This window comes from Cavia porcellus, unplaced genomic scaffold (assembly GCF_034190915.1).
Source record: "Cavia porcellus strain 051 isolate PalLab524CR breed Dunkin Hartley unplaced genomic scaffold, mCavPor4.1 scaffold_7, whole genome shotgun sequence".
Lineage (NCBI taxonomy): Eukaryota > Metazoa > Chordata > Mammalia > Rodentia > Caviidae > Cavia > Cavia porcellus.
Genome location: NW_026947490.1, coordinates 72652615 through 72666225, shown reverse-complemented (window position 1 = coordinate 72666225; position 13611 = coordinate 72652615). Strand labels below are relative to the sequence as shown.

Genomic DNA, 13611 nt, shown 5'->3' with positions numbered 1-13611 from the left:
TCTTTAGGGTCAATGCATCCAGATTACAAGACACGGGCATGCAAAATTGATCAGACAATGTAAGTACAAATCATCCTTTTCAATGAATTGAAAGAAATTAGTAGTATAATTATCTTAGCTATATTGTACATGTATATATATATACTTTTTGTATATATGTGTATATATATATATATATATATATATATATACATACACACACATACATATATTTATACATTTACTTTTTCTTTCCCTTCCTTTTTTTCTCCTTGTCCCCATTCCAATTGTTCTCTCCTTTTGGGCAGTTTCTTCCCCTTTCGCTGTCTCTCATATATTTTGAATAATAGAAACTCCTTTGAGTTCTCATTTGGCTTTTGAGGAAGCTGAAAGACTTTCTCATGATCAGGTGCAAAGCAGCAGTGCTGGGACTTCAATTTTGGTAGCCTAACGCCCTGAGCTTCTAGCTCTATGTTGAAATGGTAGGAAAGGGGACGGTGAACGTTACAATTGGGATGTATCTACCACATACCCCTTGTTAGAGACGCACTCTCCAGCTGCACAGTGTGGAGAGGCAGGCCTTCAGGCGGGTGCTTCGGTAAGGAGGGCTCAGTCCTCAGAAGTGGACTTGCCATTATGGATGGCTCGGCAGGGGAGTGTGGTCTTCTTGCTCTTCTGTCTTCTGCCGTGTGAGACACAGCGTTCTTCCTCTTAGGCGGGCACAGCGTATAAAACACCACCCTGGAAGCAAAAGAACAGCCCGCCAGACCCGATCTTGCACCTCCTCGCATCTAAACCATAAGAAGCACTACATTTTCCCTAGCTCTCGTCGGTGTCAGATTTGGTGTCTGGCTAGGCCTGCTTCCCTGGTCATAGACAGCCATTGGCCCCTGCCTACTAAGGTGGCCTAAGGGGTGAAGGAGTTCTCTGGGGTCTCTAATGGGGGCACAAACTCCATGCTGCATGCCTCGTCATTTTGCCTGGGCCTTACCCCTCCACACCATCACTCTGGGGGTTAGGGCCTCAACACATGGCCTGTGATGGCGGGGAGGGTCGCAGACATTTGGTCCGCGGCAGACACTCATTGGCCTGACCTTTTCTAGCAGTGGTCCACGGCCTCTGTGTGTCCACTCACCTCATGGCTCTCTAAAGAAGCCTTCAATCTACAGAAGTGGACGACTGGACAAAGACAGAGTGACTAAAGGAGAAACCACGAAGAGGACAGCTGGACACCGAGCAACAAAGCTACGTGTGATTTTCTTTGAACTTGGCTTTGGGTTTAGGGCGGATGTGAACCTGAGGCTGCCCATTATCTGGGGCAAGGAGCAGTATGATTTTATTTGCCCACACTTGGCTCCAATTGTCTGGAATTAGTAAGTTACTATCACCACTTTTCCCTCTGTGTTAGTGTCCTAGATGCCAGTGGTGTTTGGTTGCATCAGACGGTGATCTTTATGTAGAGATGGCTCTGCTTAGATCTCTTTATCAGCTGTAGAAGGGTTGGCTAGGTTTCTGGGAGCTACTCCCGGTGAGCTGCCAATACTGGCCTTGATTCTGGATGCAAGTCAGTGATAGAGAGCTTGCCTAGTTTGTGTGGGATTCAATTCCCAGCACTGAAAAAAAATAAATACAACCATCAAAAACCGCAACAGATGACCAACTGATGAAGTTACACAAGCTGAGTGCTTCTTCGTAAATACTGCAGCAAGCCTGATGATAGGGTAGGTCCTGGGTTAGAGATAGCAGTTCTTCCTAAACCCTGGGCATCAAAGCAGGGCACACGCTTCTGTCTCTCGGCTGACCTTTGAAGGGGCTGGCTATCTTTATGTGAACTGTGTGTCCAGTGACTGCTGAATGGATTAGTGAAGGAGAGAGGATGTCACAGTGTCCTTCTCGTGCTGTCCTCCTGACCTAGGACATTTCCGCTCGTAAGATGACTACACCCCAATCGAAGGCCCTTCTGCCTCTGTGAAACTTTTTTTTTTTTTTGCCTCATTCTTGCTCACAGTTAACTTTTTCCTTTTCAGTGTCTGTAGTCCAGGTGGCTCGAGCTATATTACCAGCATACACCGCCTAACGTTTTGCATCAGTACCCTTCTCCTCATCTGAAGAGAGAACAGAGGTCTCCGGGGCTTCCCCTCCAGCCAGTGTGCACATCTTCAGCTGTGCGGATTGCAGCTTTCACCTGTCCTCCTAATACCCACAGCTGCTGTTATGTTCTGTACATGTCATGCTGCCCTTGGAACACCTGCTGATTTGATTTGTCTTTAGAAAAAAGCTGAGGGCTTCCTGTTGACATAGACCGGAGAAAGAATTGCAGCGACTTCTCTGCCTGACTCTCCAGCCCCGAAAACATCTGCTCCCTGCTGTATAAGGCGTGTTACAGCGCGCTGTTCTCCCAAGGTGAAAGCGAGACCTCAGTTAAGATGTCTTCCCACGGCAGCACCATGAAACCAGTGAATTCTGTAAATGCCATTTTCCTGTCAGTGCTAAATAAAAACTCTCACTATCTAGATATTCAGATCTGGTGTTAGTGAGCCAGAACCATACAGCAACCTAGCTTCCTCTGAGGGAGAGTTTGCTTTTTCAACTCTAGTTTTAAAACTTGTTATCTGGTATTCCATGGCAGCAGCACTGATGAGACATTCAGAAGACACACACTGTGGCCCGGCGTGGTGGCACATGCTTGTAATCCCAGCACATGGGAGGCTGAGGCAGGAGGATCGCCATGAGTTTGAGGCCAGCCTGGGCTATAAAGAGATTTCAGAGACAGCGACTTGAAGGTCCACACATCAGGTGGATTCCAGTATCAGCAATGTGAGAAGAGAAGAGGGCTGCTCCTTCCCTGAGCTGCAGAAGAGCCAGCTTGGGGACAGACTGGACACCTGCAGGAGGAGTGGAGCACCGCAGCCGCGGGCCAGGTGACACAGCCTCACACCTGCCTGGGATCCTCACCTTCCCATGGGAGAGGAAGCCAGTGAGGGAGACACTGCAGATCAGGGCCCTGAAGAAAGCAGAAGACTCATCCTAGGACGGTGAAGGGTGACCAGTGCTCCCTTGGGAGAAAAGGAGCAAAGGCACAGTTGGGCCCTGACCTCAGGAGACGGCAGGACAGTGAGTCCAGGCCAGGCAGCGTTGTGACCAGAAAGCCCCACGGGGGGTACCAAGGTGGCCAGCCCCACCCTTCCCTGCTTTGCACACCTGCACCCCTCCCCACGGCCACCTGCAGGGGCCAGAGCATGGTGACACCAGGGGCACTCTCATTGCCAGCGGGGCTCTGACACCACAGCAGGTGTGGGCTGGACAGAGACTCTTTGCAGGGTATGGACAGAGAATGCTGCAGGGTCGGAAAACTGGACCGCAGCAGCATGGCCAAGGGCTGTGTGGCCTGCAGACCAGAATGGCAAGGGAGCGGCCGCAGAGATTTCACAGAGGAAAGGGGCAGAGGGCAGGAAGGTGCCCCGGAAGTCAGCAGGACTGGGCACCTGACAGGCACCCCGTTCCCCCTCTTCCGACACAACTGAAGGCATTCTGTCCTAAGACAGAGGCCAGCCACGCCCCAGGGGCACCTGCCTGGCCCAGCCCTGCCTTCACAGCTGGCAGGAGGACAGCTGGTGCAGGGGAGCCCGCTGAGAACCAGGAGGCGCACCGGCCTCCCGCACTCACGCGGACTGGCGCTCAGCCCCACAGGGGCCCGGAGCCGAGGTTTCCCCATTAGTGACGCGCGGAGGCCGGCTCCCTGGTCAAAGTCAGACTGCAGCGTGAACGGGACGCAGGGCTCCTTGCTTTGGTGTTTCTGTGTATGTGTAGCTGGGTTTCCCTCTCTGTTCTTTCTTTCCTTTTCACTCATATATATGGTGCATGTGTAAGTGGAATGGAAAGTAAGAATTGATTAGTGCTTTACGTTAGATAGCATTGTTCATGGGAATATCACAGTAACCCTCAACAAAAAATTTTGAGTAGGAGCTGACCTTGCTCTCTGTCAGCAGCTAAGTGGTTCCAACCTCGTGACTGCTCCCCTCCATCTCGTGTTATACTCCTCATCCCTTTTTCCCAGCCCCAAAAGTAACCTCTCAACGCCCCCGCCTTCCATTCTAGATATAAAACTAATATCAACAAAATTCCATTTCTTTTCTTTCACCTGTTGTTCTCGTTCCTCCTTTCTTTTTTCCTGAACTATCTTCATTTTCTTCTTCCTTTTTCCTTTCTCCCCTCTCTGCAGTCCGTCCTGCTTGTCATCAGTACTACGTCAGTCTTTCTGTCTCTTACAAAGTTTGTAAGGAGCCAGTGGAGACCTAGAATAGCCAAAGCAATCCTGAGCAGCAAGAGCAAAGCACGTGGCATCACAACTCAAGATTTCAAGCTATATTACAAAGCTACAGTAAGGAGAACAATATGATATTGGCATACAAAAAGATTTGATCAACAGAATGTTATCAGGGATGCAGAAACAACCTTGGGGAGACCGTCAGTCATCTGATGTTAACAAAGGGACCAATAACATATGCTGGAAACAAGATAGCATCTTTAACAAACAGTTCTGGAAAAACTGGTCACCCACATGGAAAAATCAGAACCTAGAGTCATAGCTCTCATCTTGTATTAAAATCAAATCAAAGTGGATCAAAGACCTAGATACAAAAAGAGGCACATTTAATCTACTGGAAGATAAAATAGGTAAAACTTTGGAAGACACAGGCATAGACAAGGACTTTCTGAACAGAACCCCAGTGGTACAAGAGAGAATACAAAGAATCAACAAAGGAATCACATCAAATCTACACAGCAACAGAGTGAAAAGACAACTTTCCTAAGTTGTAGGGGATTCTAGCAGCTACTCCGGAGACAGAAGACTAATATCTGGACTACACAGAAAAAACTCAGAAAAACTGAACTCCCTCCCCCAAAAAGACCAATAAAAAATGAATAGACATTTCTCAAAAGAAGTACGTATGCCCAGCAAATACACTCCAAATTGCTCAGCATCTTTGGTGAAAGAAATGCAAATCAAAACAATACATATTCCTTCCTACTCTAGAAAGAATAGCAATTATCATCCAGCACTCGACAAACAACCAAATGGACAAGGCTGTAGGGAAAAGGGCCCCTCTGTGTTGTTGGAACTAATGCGAACTAGTTCAACTACTATGAGAGTCATCCTCAAAAAACTAGGACTAGAACTCCCGTTTGACCTAGTTATACTCCCCCTAGCGGTTGGTCATCCTTGTGTTCCTAGCAGCACAGCTGACATTAGCTAAATCTTGGAACTGGCCCATATGTCCATCTGCAGACGAGGGGTGCTGCGGTTTACACCCAGTGCCTCTTCGAAGCCTCCCACACTCACAGGTGGGACTTCTGGGCTGGCTGGATCCTGGGTGTGACCCTGGGTTAGGCCACTGATTGGTCTGACACAGTCTGTGCATGGATGATGGACTCACTGAGGAGGGGAGACATGCCTGGGTATGGACGGCTCCAACCAGTAGGCTTGGAGCTGGATGAATAAAACAGGAAAGAAGGGAGGCTTCCCACTTGCCACACCATGAACTGTTTGCCTTCTGCAATGTCCCTCTGCCGTGCTGCCCTGCCTAGGAGCCAGCTGACTGTGGACTGAAACCTCTACAAACTGCGAGACAAAAGACTTGTGAGTGTTGGGTATTTTGTCCCAGCAGTGATAAAGTACACTGGGTGGTGCCATACAATGTGGTAGGTATGCAGCATGGTGTGCTACTGACTCATAAAGATGGATGCATTTTAGTCATTTGTGGGAAAACAGATGACTCGTGAACAGTGCTGCTAATGAAATAAATTCGACACAGAAGAGTTTTTCTGATGTGGAAAGCTCAAATATAAATAATTTAAAGAGCGAAATGAAATAGAGATGAGATAGGTAGACTCTGTGGGATGGGAAGAGGATTTGGGGAAGGAGGGAGGTGGAGAGGGGGGTGGGGGGTTGTAAAACCAGTCAAAATGTGATGTGTCCATTCCTCCAGAACAGTGCAATTATTATGTATTGCAAATCTATATTAATAAGAATAAGACTGATGCTCATAGACAGAAGAATAAAGCTCGAGGGAACTTTTTCGAGGGAGAATTAGTGTTTTGCTTTGTATTATTTAGTGCGACACTTCTACAAATGTTCGGATTCAGGGCACTCCTGTTCTTGCCACAGTGCAGCTTCCGGAATCGGCAGAAGTCAAGCATCGCAGGGCCGTCTAAGCACCGTGAGGTGAGTCCCACACGGATGCACCCGGACTGGGCAGGTAGGATGCGCTGGGGGGGCTGCTGGTGGTTAACACACAAGATGGGAACAGACCATTTAGAGACAAGGTGAGAGGAACAGATCTTTTCTTCCCAGGCAGAGGCTTGTGCTAGAATTTTGTGGCTCTTCAAGGATGATCTCACTGCAAATTTGGATTTAAGTTTTGGCACAGCATCGTGAGGTTGACAGAGCACTTGGGTTTTTTTTTTTTTTTTTTTTTTTGGCTTTTTCTTTTTTATCAGTACCGGGGATTGAACTCACGACTGCCTGCTTGCAAGGCAGGCCCTTATGCCACTGAGCTAAATCCCCAGAGTCTTATTCCTCTCACACCTGACATCATTCCTAACTCCTGTGTCTGGGGGTGATCATCTGTGCATAGAACTTTGCAACTTTTTAGACAGAGTCTCGCTATGTAGTTCAGGTTGGCCTTAAACTTACAGCAACCCTCCTGCCTTGGCTTGCCAAGCGCTGGGATTGCGGGCATGTGCCACCATGTCTGCATGCTTGTAACGCTTATAGCATGTTCACTTTCTTCCTGGAGTTTTGGCTGCCTGAGTACAAAGCAGTTAAGTTTACCACACTGTTTTTAGTATGCTGAGTATATCTGTAGTTCTACTTGTGGGGCTGGACTGAAGGCCATTGTATGGCTTTGCTGCAGTCATCTGTGCATCAAAGAGGCAGGGGAGAGGAGCCGAGGCACTGATGTCAAGGCCACTCTGCCCTCAGGCAGCCGCTGTTTGTGCGTGGTTACAGCAGTGTCAGCACCACACTCTGCCACTCAGAGTGAGCCTCTGAAGTGTATCAAAAGTGACTCGGCCCTGCTCCCTGCAAGAACTTGGGCGCTGACAGCAGAGCAGGAGCGAACAGAGGTCAGGCCTCATTCCTGATGCTGTGGCCAGCCAGGCGGGGCCCCTGCACGGATCTGCTGGGCAGGACCTGGGGCATCTGCCCCTGGCCAGGGAGCCAGCCGGTCTCGGGTCCCTGCGGAGGCTGAGGCTGCTCTGGGCCGCTCCAGTTCAGTAAGTCTGCACTGTAATTCCCCCAGCTCTCTGGTACTAGTGGGAGCACACAGAGGACCTGCCCACTGACAGCTTCTCTCTGAGACCCCCAAAGCCCTGTGCTGTTCCCTCAGGATTATTACAACAGTCCACACACTGAGAGGGTGTGCGGGGGTGGTGGTGTGTGTGTTGGGGGGTGACTTCCGCGTCTGCATTGTTGCAGAGAACAGAAGAAACATCCGTGTCATTGTCCAGTCCTCCTGGGGGTTGGACCCAGTGCCTTTCAGTAAGGTGCCTACCAGGGACACCTTCGCTTTTTATTTTTAATTTTGAGAGAAGGTTTCCCTGAGTTGTTCATCTGCCTGGTTGGGTTCACACTTGAGGACTTCTTGCCTCAGCCTCACCCAATTGCGTGTCGCCATGTCCAGCCATGAATAGATTTTTCAAAAAGTGTGAACATTTTTTAAAAAATGGCAACCAGGGATGGATTCAGAATATGCTTTGCCACATTTGTTAATTTAGGGCTTCTTTTGTGGATCCTAGAGAAGGGGTAGAAAGACAATCCCCCGGACAGTGATCAGGCAAGAGCCCACGGCCTGGGCTCTTCTCTAATGGACCTGGTCTGGCTGCGGGGCCGTGCGTGTGTTGCTTGTGTTCTTAGTCCAATGAGAGTGTTACCAACGCTGCTAAGCACCAGCCACATGCTGAGCATGGGTGCCTAAGACCATCATTCTACTTTACAGATGAGAAGAACGTGAGCCGTGGGTGCACTTTCCTATGGCCACAAAGCTCTGTGACCACATAACCCTCGATCTGTGTGGAACTAGGCACCGTGGGCGTTCCCCCCGCCCCCCCAGTCCTACAGATCAGCTATACCCATTAGCAAAGATCTCCTCCAGCTCTAGAAACTACTTTTGTCTCTCTTGCCTGGGAGAAACAGTAGCTCTTCCTCTCTGCTGACCTGAAATTCTGCCCTGTCCTCTCGGGCTGGAGCCCTTCCTGGAGACACACTGTGATGCACGGAGTGGCAGACAAGGTTCCTCGTGTGGTCCATGCCGGGACACTGGGCCTCTTGCTTCGTAAAGGATCCTGCAGCTGCCGGGAGAAAGTGGGAACCTGTCTCCACGGACAGCCCCAAATCTAAGATTCCGAGAAAATGAGACAGGTGGACATTGCTTGTGCCCAGCCTCTGAGGTTGAGTCCACAGACTTTCAGCACCTCCCTACTTTGGGAAATTCTTTGGGCCGGGTATCCTACCCTGCACTGGTGCACGAAGCATGTTGTGGAACTGACACAGATCCTCTCTTCCGCCTGGAACACGACTTTCTCCTTTCGCCTAAAAAGGAACATTAGCAGCCGGCAGCATGAGCCTGGCTTGCTTAGGGAGCACCCAGGAGCAGACCCTTCACTGGGCCAGGACAGATCAGTGTCCTCATTACCAGCTCGATTTGGTGGGTATCTGAGCCGAGTCTCCCCTCTTCCAGGAAGGAAGTTCCAGGCCTCTGCTTTTAGACACTATTTCTACATCTGGGCACTGGACTGGCTCCAGGAGGTGTGGAAGGTGGCCTGACCCATCTGTGGATGGATGAGAGACTGCACTCATGTTAACGTGAGGATGGGAGGCTGAGGAGAAACTAGAGGAGCACTGTCTGCTGGCTCCAGGGCAAATGAGAAAAACAAGGACAAATCTTTGCTCGTGGCCTTACAGAAGTGTTGCAGTGCTGTAGCAAAGGTTTTCTTCATCTTGGGAAGGCAGAGGAATATTCTGGGAGGAACTCAGCTGTGTTGGTGAGACAAGGAGGGATGCATGGCAGAGCTCACAGGAGGGGTCAGGAGTTGCCTTGGTATGGCCATTACTGGGCAATGGCAGAGCGTGTGGGACAGGGCAGGAGGGGGCTGCTGACACAGGGCAGGTATCAGGTGCCTCAGGCCTCAGAGAACTTAGGTGCCATGAGAGTTGCAAAAAGCTCCAAAAGCAGCCAGAGGGAGACTGGAGCCCTGCTCCAGATTGCACTGCTGTAGACTTGGAGTAGGCAACAGCCAGCTCCTCTGAGGGTGCACGCCTCAGCAGGCACCGAAGCATGGTATGTTTAAGGGTGTGTTTGGACCCAGTTATTGATTTTAACAATCGCTCCCCTCTCCTCAGGGTTGAGTGGTGGCTCTCTCTACACTGAGCTCTTGCACCCTGACACTGCATCTTCCTGAGCGGGGGTGGCTGATCTGTGCCCCGCCTCCTGGAGTCCAGACCTGGCAGCAGCTGTCCTTCGGTGTGTCCTCCTGTGGTTCTGCATCTTTCCATCTGGAGCAAAGAGTTCGGTCAAACATCAGCTGTTTATTCAAATAAGCTAATGTTCCTTTGTAACGGTTTGTAAATATAATGCATATTGGTTGAGAAAGTGCAGCAATAAATGCATAATGGGGGGGCTGGAGATTTAGCTCAGCGGCATAAGCGCCTGCCTTGCAAGCAGGCAGTCATGGGTTCGATCCCTGGTACCAGTAAAAAGGAAAAAGACAAAAAAAAAAAAAAAAAAAAAAAAGCATAACGATTCAAAGCAAGAATCTTCCCACCTAGAAACAACCAGAATGCTAACTCCTGTTTAAATGTATGGCTTGGATTTATTTCCAAGCTAGTGAATAAGTATACATCACTCTTTTTAATTACCGCACTTGGTAATTACCACCAGTCCTTGAAACCAGGTTTTAAAACCAGCCTGCCTCTGCCCAGATTCTATAAACAGAGTATGAGATGACACTGACTCCTGTTTGTTTCCCTGGGAGGAGCAGCCCTGGGCGGTGGGAAGCAGTAGAGGAGAAGTATTGGGCCTGGAGACCTTGGGGGCGAACCTGTTCCCCGCAGAGACACACAGAGAAGTCAGACCTCCCGGCTCTCGGAGGGAGGCAGGAGAAAGAATTCCTTGCCATCTCCTCCTCTTTTCTCCTACTGCTCAAAGGAAGTTCACCCAGATGGCTCAGAAGCGTCCCTAGAGTGAGTCGGAAGCCCAAAGTCCCATGTTGTTGCTGACCGCTCCCTAAGCAGATCCTGACGTAGTTTTCTCACCTATGAAGCCTGAACAGCAGGATCCACTTGCGGAGCTGCTGTGAGCCTCGTGTGTCTGGGTGCGTAGAAGTGTGACAGCCATCTACCCTTGCTCTGTGCCTTTCAAGAGATGTGGGAAATATGAAGGCTACTTTTTTATTTTTTTGGTCTTTTTGATAGGGTCTCTGTGCAGTTCAGGCTGGCCTTGAGCTCACTTTGTAGCCCAGGCTGGTCTCGAACTTGCAATGATCCTCTTGCCTCAGCCTCCTGAGTGCTGGGATTATACCATGCCTGGCTAGAAAGACTGCTTTTAAATACTTTGTATCCTAGTTTATTTTTATTCTAGTTTAAAAGTAAGATCTATTTTTACCTTAATTTTTAAAAAGGATGCAGTTTTTACTGGAATTTGGGGCATGTGATATAGTCACTGCCAGTCTAACAGGGGCTTGATGTAACACTTGGGTTGAAGAGGCAAATCTAATTTTGGATGAGCAGGTGTCTGAAGAGGTGTGAAAAGGATCACACCAGCCTGTACCTGCCAGGAACACCTGAAGGAGGAGACCTGGGTGGCCTGCAGCAGCACCTGTGGGCAGCTCGGGCTGTGAACCCCACCAGCTGTGCCCTGAGGCTTCCCTGCTCTGCCCCCAGTTCACCATGATTGGCTGTGAGTGATGCCAGGGTGTCGGAGGCTCAGTATGTCCCTCAGTGCTCAGCTCTGGGCTCCGAAGGACTGAGATGCGGCCTGAGGCTGAGGCAAAGATGTGCTGTGACCACCACTCCCTGAAACAGCTGGAAACACAGGCCCGAGGAGAAGCAGGTCACCAGAAGACCTTACACCAGAGTGGTAGAGGATCTGCAGTGAGAGCTGGCCGGGCCCACGGCAGCGGGGGCTGGAAGTTCATCTCTGTCTGTGGTTTGACATAATCTCGGTTTCAGTATCTCTTCAAAGATCACCTGTAGAGCCTCCCACAGAAGGCTGGAGGTCAGAGCACCAAGGCTGTGGGGTAGGCTGCCACGACTCCCCTGTGAAGGGTGCAGTGGTGATTCCAGCTGCAGCGCCTGCAGCAGATGCAAACAGACACCATGCTGCAAGGCTGGCGTTGCCTGAGCTCTGCGTGCCCTCACCGCCTCCCTAGTGGGCACCGGGAGCCTGTGTAGGTGGGTGCAGGTGACAACACTGACCTGGCCACTGCCCCCAGAGGTGAGCACCACCTAAAGGCTCCATTTCAGCTTCACCCTAGACTGTCGGCAAACAATTCCACATTTAGTAAGTTTCCTCCTTCTCCACAGGGAGGGCTCCTGAAGATTGTGGTCAAAGGACAAAACACATTTGATAGAACTGTGGGGGACCGGCGGCGGCTGAAAAGATAAGAAGTATGAAATATAAATGACCTTTATTTTGAGAATGTGGGAAGAGACACCCCCGACCCCCTGGGGCGTGGCATCTCCACCCCGGGGTCTGCGATCTCTCCTTGAAACACGTGGAGTGAGGCACATAAGTAGCCTCGGTTTGAAAGGGGGCATTAGGGATGCACAAGTAGCCCATTGGTCTTTGTTTGGTGCCACAGGTAAATTCCTAGGGGTGGGGGAGATAGGAGCTCCTTGGCTTTACCAGCTACAGTGTCCTGTCTGGGATAAAACCCTTTCAACATTCTCTCTGCACCTCAAATGTTGCTTTTCATTTATTTTTCCTATTTTATGAAAATATAAAACAAATTTTCATAGTTGAATAGTAAGAGTGCAAGACATAAACCCAAAAGATTCTTACAGAAGAGAAGCAGATAATGACACAGATTTTCTTTGCAATGAGCTAAGATGAGCTATCAGTGTAAATGAAGCGCACTGGCATAGATGCTGAATTATTTTTAAAGCAACAGAGCATGTAATTTGGGGAAGCTTTGAGCTCCCTGCTTCCTGTTTTTCTTTTTTCTGTTTTGCTCTGGTGTTTGTCATGTACGGGAAGCCGTGTGACCCTGAAGCCCACGTCTGACCTGTTTCACTTAACATTATGTTTTCAAGTCGCATGCATTTCCCTATGAATGCCTCAAGGTTATCTTTCCTTACGGGCAAAGATTGTGATCCATTTCTACTAGTGATAGATTAGGAAGGAAAGTCTTCCCGAAAGTGTATAATGAAGAACCAATGTCCTTAACATGAAAAAAACAACAAGAAAAACCTGCAAAAGACTGGAACAGGGAACTCACAGAACATAATAAAATGGCCCAGAACTATATGGAAAAATGCTTTCATGTCTCTCAAGGAACAGATCTCTTAATATCTCTTCAGTAGAACAGTAAGAAAACCTTTGTTTTGAATATTGGCAAACAACAACCGCACAAAGGCTGAGAATCCTCTGGCCTGTTTCCTGATCGATGTGTTTGCTGAGGCTGTTAATACTCTGGTTGACTGGATATGTGGGACCAGGCTGGAGGTCATGTGTGTTCCCCGCTCCAATAGCACCAGTGCCTAAGAGAAGGACCCCCGGGGAGAGGCTCAGAAGGCTCTGAGTCCGGTGGCTGCTCTGAGATTTCCTCGGTGACCTTGGGTGTAGACTTTCAGTGCCTTATTCTGCATCTGAATTTACGGAGGATGTGACCTACTTTTTCCATGTCTCAATGAAATGTGATCAAGATTAATGGCCTAACACAGAAAATATTTCCAGTGCCTTGAATGACCAGACTCATTACTCAGTGCCTGAGCTAATAAATCTGGTAAAAATCAGTCGAATTCCCTTAATTCAGGAAAAATGCTTGCTTGAAACCATGCAATTTTAGAAGTGAGTCTGTATAAAACTGATCTCATTTAGAATTTCTCAAAGTGTCCTTCAAGTCGATGGTGAAATCAAACTTAGAGAACTGGTTACAGCTGGAGGACATGAACCGAGAAGCCAAGAAGCTTGGCTTGGTCTAGAGGGGTCCACACACTTCCTGCACAGGGCTTCGCCGCCCCTGGAATGTGTCAGTCTCCAGACGCTACAGAAAGGTTTTCTTGCTCAAACTTTTAAGCTTTTGTAGTATAACACACTTGTTTTTCTAACATAAACTAAAATGTTCAGGGTTTTTGCTTCTGCATCTTTTATATCTTTATAATAAATGAAAAATCTCTGTACCTCCAGGCTCTTTTTTTCTGCTTATAATTTAAACTACACACATTCCTGGTCTGAACTGTGTTTGTTGAGTGTATCCCTGTAAAGGCAGTTATGTTTCCATCAATGAGGGACAGCCTTGGAGCTCCCCGGGCCCCATCCTGGAGCCTGGGTCGGGCCTGCCCGTCCCCATCAATACCAAGGTGTCTCCCACGCCATAGGTGACACTCTGGCAGTATCACTCTATATTTAG

The 13611-nt window shown here is 49.0% G+C and overlaps 1 long non-coding RNA gene across 1 annotated transcript; it reads left to right on the top strand.

Moving 5' to 3' along the window:
• Positions 1-246: 246 nt before the first annotated feature.
• Positions 247-13338, top strand: LOC134477026 (uncharacterized). The gene is made up of 3 exons (XR_010048915.1): positions 247-5620; positions 6097-6205; positions 7980-13338. It is a non-coding gene; the product is annotated as an uncharacterized LOC134477026 (long non-coding RNA).
• The last annotated feature ends 273 nt before the right edge of the window (positions 13339-13611 follow it).